This window comes from Trichechus manatus, unplaced genomic scaffold, assembly GCF_000243295.1.
Source record: "Trichechus manatus latirostris isolate Lorelei unplaced genomic scaffold, TriManLat1.0 scaffold00002, whole genome shotgun sequence".
Lineage (NCBI taxonomy): Eukaryota > Metazoa > Chordata > Mammalia > Sirenia > Trichechidae > Trichechus > Trichechus manatus.
The window spans coordinates 382,687-390,833 of NW_004443938.1; the positions used below are offsets into that span (position 1 = coordinate 382,687).

Genomic DNA, 8,147 nt, shown 5'->3' on the forward strand with positions numbered 1-8,147 from the left:
CCCAGGGACCCCACTGGTGGATCAGCTGTCACCTGGGCCAGCTGTGGCTGTTCCCCATCTTCACAGGGATCCCGCTGGTGGAGCAGCCGTCACCTGAGTCAGCTGTGGCTCTGTTCCCCATCTTCACTGCATCCCACTTGTGGTGGAAACTCAAGGTCAAACTGCCCCCTTGCACAGGGAGAGAGTAAAATAGGGCACGCCACAGCCTTTGCAGGGGCCATCCCACTCTTGACAGTTTAACAGAGAGGACACAGGGAGCATGGCTGCATACCTTCTCAGAGTTGCTCCTCATGGGCTGTCTCTCCATCCTACGGTCTCCTGATTGACCTAGTGGCAGTGAAATGGTCATTGCAGAGACATTGTGGACAGAAGCCACCCAGAACCTTCCAGTCAACCTCTGCCCAAGTCCCATCTTGATGTTTTCCACAGAGTAGATTTTACTTGTCCCAGAGCTTTTGACACATGGACTCAGAGTGTATTCGTTAGTGCATGGCATAGTCCACTCAGTAGACGCTCTTGTGAGCCCTCCATGGTGTGTGTGGTGTTTCTGACCCTCCTGGTGTCGAGCAGAGGTCCATGTGTGAATGCACCACAGTCAGCTTGTTATCCCACCAATGGCCACAGGGTCGTTCAGTTTGAGGATATTATGAATAACGCTATGAACATTCTTATACAAGTCTTTTTGTAGACATACGTTTTCATTTCTCTTGAGTAAATACCTATGATTGGAAGTGTTGGGCGATATTGTAGGTGTACATTGATTTTTACCTCCACTTGGCTGTCAGTTTGTCATACTGTGGGAGCTTATGTGTTGCTGTGATGCTGGAAGTTATGCCACCTGTATTCAAATACCAGCAGGGTCAGCCAGGGCAGACAGGTTTCAGCTGAGCTTCCAGACTAAGACAGACTAAGAAGAAGGAACTGGTGGTCTACTCCTAAAAAAATTTGCCGGTGAAAACCTTATGAACAACTGTGGAACTTTATCTGATATAGTGTCAGAGGGTGAGCCCCTCAGGCTGGAGGGCACTCAAAATACGACTGGGAAAGATCTGCCTTCTCAAAGTAAAGTCAACCTTAACGACGTGAATGGAGTCAAGCTTTCAGGACCTTCATTTGCTGATGTGGCACGACTGGAAACCAGAAAAAACAGCTATAAACATCCATTAATAATCAGAATGTGGAATGTAAGAAGTATGAATCTAGGAAAATTGAAAATTATCAAAAATGAAATGGAAATCATAAATGTCGATATCCCAGGCATTAGTGAGCTGCAATGGACTGGTATTGGCCATTTTAAACCAGACAATCATATGGTCTACTATGCCAGGAATGACAACTTGAAGAGGAATGGCATTGCATTCATCATCAAAAAGAACATTTCAAGATCTATCCTGAAATACAACACTGTCAGTGATAGGATAATATCCATACACCTACAAGGAAGACCAGTTAATACGACTATTATTCAAATTTACGTACCAACCACTAAGGCCAAAGATGAAGAAACTGAAGATTTTTACCAACTTCTGTAGTCTGAAATTGATCAAACATGCAATCAGGATGCATTGATAATTACTGATGATTGGAATGTGATTGGATGATAATGATGATTGGAAACAAAGAAGGATTGGTAGTTGGAAAATATGTCTTTGGTGATAGAAATGATGTCAGAGATCGCATGATAGAATTTTGCAAGACCAACTACTTCTTCATTGCAAATACCTTTTTTCAACAACATAAATGGTGACCATACACATGGACCTCACCAGACGGAATACACAGGAATCAAATTGACTATATCTGTGGAAAGAGATGATGGAAAAGCGCAATATCATCAGTCAGAACAAGGCCAGGGGCTGATGGCAGAACAGACCATCAATTGCTCATATGCAAGTTCAAGTTGAAGCTGAAGAAAATTCGAACAAGTCCACAAGAGCCAAAACACAACCTTGAGTATATCCCACCTGAATTTAGAGACTATCTCAAGAATAGATTTGACTCGTTGAACACTAATGACCAAAGACCAGACAAGTTATGGAATGACATCAAGGACATCATACAATAAGAAAACAGGAGGTCACTAAAAAGACAAGAAAGGAAGAAAAGACCAAAATGTATGTCAGAAGAGGCTCTGAAACTTGCTCTTGAATGTAGAGTAGCTAAAGTGAAAGGAAGAAATAATGAAGTCAAAAACCTGAACAGAAGATTTCAAAGAGCAGCTCCAGAGGACAAAGTAAAGTATTATAATGACATGTGCAAAGACCTGGAGTTAGAAAACCAAAGGGAAACAACACGCTTGGCGTTTCTCAAGCTGAAAGTACTGAAGAAAAAATTCAAGCCTCAAGTTGCATTACTGAAGGATTCTATGGGGAAAATATTAAATGATGTAGGAAGTATCAAAAGAAGATGGAAAGAATACACAGAGTCACTACACCAAAAAGAATTGGTGGATGTTCAACCATTTCAGGAGGTAGCATATGATGAAGAATTGGTAGTATTGAAGGAAGAACTCCAAGTTGCACTGGAGGCATTGGCGAAAAACAAACTCCAGGAATTGATGGAATGCCAATTGAGATATTTCAACAAACGGATGCAGCACTAGAAGTGCTCCCTCATCGATTCTGAGAAATTTGGAAGACAGCTACCTGGCCAACCAGCTGGAAGAGATCCATATTTGTATCCATTCCCAAGAAAGGTGATCCAACTGAATGTGGAAATTATAAAAAATATCATTAATATCACACACAAGTAAAATTTTGATGAAGGTCATTCAAAAGTGGCTGTAGCATTACATTGACAGTGAACTGTCAGAAATTCAAGCTGGATTCAGAAGAGGACGTGGAACCAAGGATATCACTGCTAATGTCAGATGGATCATGGCTGAAAGCAGAGAATACCAGAAAGATGTTTATCTGTGTTTTATTGACTGTGCAAAGGCATTTTACTGTGTGGATCATAACAAATAATGGATACCATTGTGAAGAGTGGGAATTCCAGAACAGTTAATTGTGCTCATGAGGAACCTGTACATAGATAGAGAGGCAGTTGTTCTAACAGAACAAGGGAATACTGCGTGGTTTAAAGTCAGGAAAGGTGTGTGTCAGGGTGGTATCCTTTCACCATACCTATTCAATCTGTATGCTGAGTAAATAACCCAAGAAGCTAGACTAATGAAGAAGAATGGGGCATCAGGATTGGAGGAAGATTCATAAACAACCTGCATTATGCAGTTGACTCAATCTTGCTTGCTGAAAGTGAAGAGGACTTGAAGCACTTACTGATGAAGATCAAAGACCACAGCCTTCAGTATGGACTACACCTCAACATAAAGAAAATAAAAATCCTCACAACTGGACCAATAAGCAACATCATGATAAATGGAGAAAAGATAGAAGTTGTCAAGGATTTCATTTTACTTGGATCCACAATCAACACGCATGGAAGCAGCAGTCAAGAAATCAAAAGACCCATTGCATTGGGCAAATCAGCTGTAAAAGACCTCTTTAAAGTGTTGAAAAGCAAAGATGTCACCTTGAAGACTAAGGTGCGCCTGACCCAAGCCATGGTGATTTCAATTGCCTCATATGCATGCAAAAGCTCAATGATAAATAAGGAAGACCTAAGAAGAACTGATGGCTTTGAATTGTGGTGTTGGCGAAGAATTTCGAATATACTATGGGCTGCCAAAAGAATGAACAAATCTATCTTGGAAGAAGTACAACCAGAATGCTCCTTAGAAGCAAGGATGGTGAGATTACATCTCACATACTTTGGACATGTTATCAGGAGGGATCAGTCCCTGGAGAAGGACATCATGCTTGGTAAAGTAGAGGGTCAGCGAAGAAGAGGAAACCCTCAATGAGATGGATTGACATCGTGGCTGCAACAACAGATTCAGACATAATAATGATTGTGAGGATGACACAGGACTGGGCAGTCTTTTGTTCTGTTTTACACAGGGTCAGTATGAGTTGGAATGGACTCGAGGGCACCTATCAACAACAACACACTGATTTTTACAAGAAACTGCCAAGCCTTTTCTAAAGTGTTGTATCATTTTATGGTCCCTCTAACAACGTAAGAGGGTTCTTGATGTAGGAGGGTTCTTGATGCTCCCTATCCCTGCCAATATTTGGAATATTTCACTCACATTTATCTTTTTTTTTTTTTATTGTGCTTTAAGTGAAAGTTTACAGTTCAAGTTAGTCTCTCATACAAAATACTATACATACGTTGTTATGTGACCCTAGTTGCTCTCCCTATACTGTGACAGCACACTCCTCCTTTCCACCCCTGATTTCCCGTGTCCATTCAACCAGCTCCTGACCCGCTCTGCCTTCCCATCTCACCTACAGACAGAAGCTGCCCTTTTAGTCTCATGTATCTACTTGAACTAAGAAGCACTCTCTTCACGAGTATCATTTTATGTCCCATAGTCCAGTCTAATCTTTGTCTGAAGAGTTGGCCTTGGGAATGGTTTTAGTTTTGGGCTAACAGAGAGTCCAGGGGTCATGTCTTCTGGAGTCCCTCCAGTCTCAGTCAAACCATTAAATCTGTTTTTTTTACTAGAATTTGAGTTCTCACTCCACTTTTCTCCTACTCCGTCAGGGACTCTTTGTTCTGTTCCCTGTCAGGGCAGTCATTGGGGGTAGCTGGGCACCATCTAGTTCTTCTGGTCTCAGGCTGATAAAGCCTCTGATTTATGTGGCACTTTCTGTCTCTTGGGTTAATACTTTCCTTGTGTCCTTGGTGTTCTTTGTTCTCCTTTACTCCAGGTAGTTGGGGCCAACTGATGCATCTTAGACGACTGTTCACTAGCTTTTAAGACCCCAGATGTCACTCGCCAAAGTGGGATGCAGAACATTTTCTTAATAAACTTTGTTATGCCAGTTGACCTAGATGTCCCCTGAAACCATGGTCCCTAGACCCCCGCCCCTGCTACTCTGTCCTTCGAAATGTTTGGTTGTATTCAGGAAATTTCTTAGCTTTTGGTTTAATCCAGTTGTGCTGACTTCCTTATAGTGTGTGCTGTCCTTCCCTTCACCTAAGATAATTCTTGTCTACTGTCTAGCTAGTGAATACCCCTCCCCCTCCCTCTCCATGCTCACAACCATCAAAGAATGTTTTTTTATGTATTTAAACCTTTTCTTCAGTTCTTATAATAGTGATTTTTTACATATTTGTCCTTTTGAGACTGACTAATTTCACTCAGTATAATGCCTTCCAGATTCCTCCATGTTATGTTTCACAGCTTGATCGCTGTTCTTTATCATTCCATAGTACTCCATTGTGTGAATATACCATAATTTGTTTATCCATTCATCTGTTGATGGGCACCTAGGTTGCTTCCATCTTTTTGTTATCATGAACTGTGCTGCAATGAGCATGGGTGTGCATGTATCTACTCGTGTGATAGTTCTTATTTCTCTAGGGTATATTCCAAGGACTGGGATTGCTGGAGCGTATGGTACTTCTATGTCTAGCTTTTTAAGGAAGCGCCAAATCAATTTTCAAAGTGGTTGTACCATTTTACATTCCCACCAACAGTGCATAAGTGTTCCAGTCTCTCCACGACCTCTCCAACATTTATTATTTTGTGTTTTTAGGATTAATGCTAGCCTTATTGCGGTGAGATGGTATCTCATTGTAGTTTTGATTTGCGTTTCTCGAATGGCTAATGATCATGAGCATTTCCTCATGTGTCTGTTAGACACCTGAATGTCTTCTTTGGTGACGTGCCTGTTCGTATCCTTTGCCCATTTTTTAATTGGGTTATTTGTTTTTTTGTTGTTGAGGTTTTGCAGTATCTTGTAGATTTTAGAGATTAGACACTGATTGGATTTATCGTAGTCAAAATTTTTTTCCCAGTCTGTAGGTTGTCTTTTTACTCTTTTGGTGAAATCTTTTGATGAGTACAAGTGTTTGATTTTTAGGAGCTCTCAGTTATCTAGTTTCTGGTGTTTGTGCATTGTTACTGATGGTTCATATTCTGTTTATGCCATGTGTTAGGGCTCCTGGCATTGTCCCTATTTTTTCTTCCATGATCTTTATCATTTTTAATTTTATATTTAGGCTTTTGATCCATTTTGAGTTAGTTGTTTTTTGTTTTTTTTTTTTTGAGTTCTGATGTTTTATTTAGAAACGCACAGACAGCAATGAATTCATAAAAAATCCTTGGCATTTAATTTTTCTCTATCTTTTAAATGCCACACTAATTAGACAGTCCTGGATAATAAAAGTATTTACAAACTGAATAGAAATTAAACACAAAATAACTGAAAAACAAATTAGTTATCTATTGATTCATTTTGCATTCCCACTGTTCATCTTCTGCTTCATTTTTCTTTGCCGTTTGTATACCCTTTTCTCTCCTGCTTTCAAATCAACTTTTGGTTCTGGTTTTACCCACTCTATTTCTATCGGGTTTTCCTCAGCTGCTGTAACAAAAACATCTGCAGTGGGATCATGTGGAAGAATAGTCTTTGGTTCTTTCTTTCTCAGTTTCTGCACATCTTTCACTTGCTGTTTCTCTTTGTATTTCGCAGCTGTGATGGATCTTATGATACGGCGATGCACGTTTGGTAACTGGTAGTGAGGATTTTCATATAAAGTTGGTCCTCCAAAACTTCCCTGGAAAATCTTTATGAGATTTAAGACAAAACGAGGTCCTATTTCTACAAGAGCAGCATCTTCCTCTATAATCTGAAAGTTCCGAAACCGTATCCTGTTATCCAAAATGGTGAAAGAAAACACAAGGCCCACAAATGGCTGGCTTTTGGGATGACAGCGTGGTGTACAAAAGATCTGAATTAAAAGTTCTTTTAACACAGCATAATGTGGTAATTCACCAAAAGCAGGGTCAAAAGACAAAAGGGTTGAGAACCTTTCCAACAGTTTCCAGTCATCTTTAGTTCAGCTAAGGTGTGAATATTTCGCACAAGGAATTTAGCAGATGGCTCACGAGGTGAATTTGAAAGCCACGTATATAGATCCTGTTTTTCTTGGCCTCAAAATATATACTCTTATTGCAGTTTTTGATTTCACAGACCTCATTAATTGCGAATAACTTATCTTTACGATCCATTTTAGTATCTGCTTTAGAATGAGGCATCAACATTCTTAAGTCTTGCATTAAGTGTCTTGTTCTAAAATTTATTCCTCTGGAAGAAAAGATGAGAATCCGTTCCTTATTTTTCCACTGGCCCTTGCAAACGGGACCTGGGATACGGTCTCTATCCTCTTCCTCAGCCTCTTCTGCCCTGTCATGCAGCTTACCCGGCCTCTCGGCATCTTTTTCGTTCGAATTATTTTAAGCCTGTATACCATTAAAACATAACTGTTGTTGAAAGAAAAGTCTATTTAAACATTCTAAGATTTCGTTCAACTTTTACTACTTCTCATATTTTCCCCAATCTAATTTTAGCCCTTGAAGATTTTATCAACTGGCTTTGGAAATCACAAAGTCTCTGCTCAATTGACCAATGCATTGATATGGATATAACCTTAAGTGTTTGGCTACTGCTGGAAACATTTTTCCAGGCCACTTCAAGTGTGTCTCATTGTGATTTCTATTTTTTTTACTTCTTAAAGTTTCCCTGTAATAGAGAGAACCTGTTTACAGTTCTATGATTAGGATTTACCCAATTTCTGATAACTATAGCAAAGCAGCAATTTTTCCTATCTTTTGTCTTAAAAGAGTCTCCACCTAGCTGGAAAAAGGTCTTTCAAAGGCATCCCTGGAGCTACAGGACCTTGGAGACTGGGAGGTAGGGAGGTCTGATCGTTCCCCGCCCTCACTCTCTTGACTCATGGAAGAAATTTACGTATGTTTAAATTGATGGGGGCATTTTGAAAGACAAAAGATAGCTAATTCCTTTCTTCTTTACTGTTCTGGAAATGCTACTTTAAGACAAAACTATCCTTTTTCCTTCAATAAAACACATTTCATATCTAGCTTAAGTTACTTAGAAAGGTTTCGCTTTTAAGATTGACATAGTATAAAACGTAAAGATCTTAGCGTACTTTTCAAATAGACCAATTTATATCAAAGTTTCTCCAAGTAGCTATTAAAAATCTAAATCACAAGACAGACACAAGACACTGTTTTTTCTGGATGAAGAAGGAACTGAGGTTCCGTGACTAGCCTT

At 39.8% G+C, this 8,147-nt stretch overlaps 1 pseudogene; it reads right to left on the minus strand.

Moving 5' to 3' along the window:
• Positions 1-6,303: 6,303 nt before the first annotated feature.
• LOC101360279 (ribosome biogenesis protein BRX1 homolog pseudogene) lies at positions 6,304-7,294 on the minus strand (annotated as a pseudogene).
• Between the last annotated feature and the right edge of the window lie 853 nt (positions 7,295-8,147).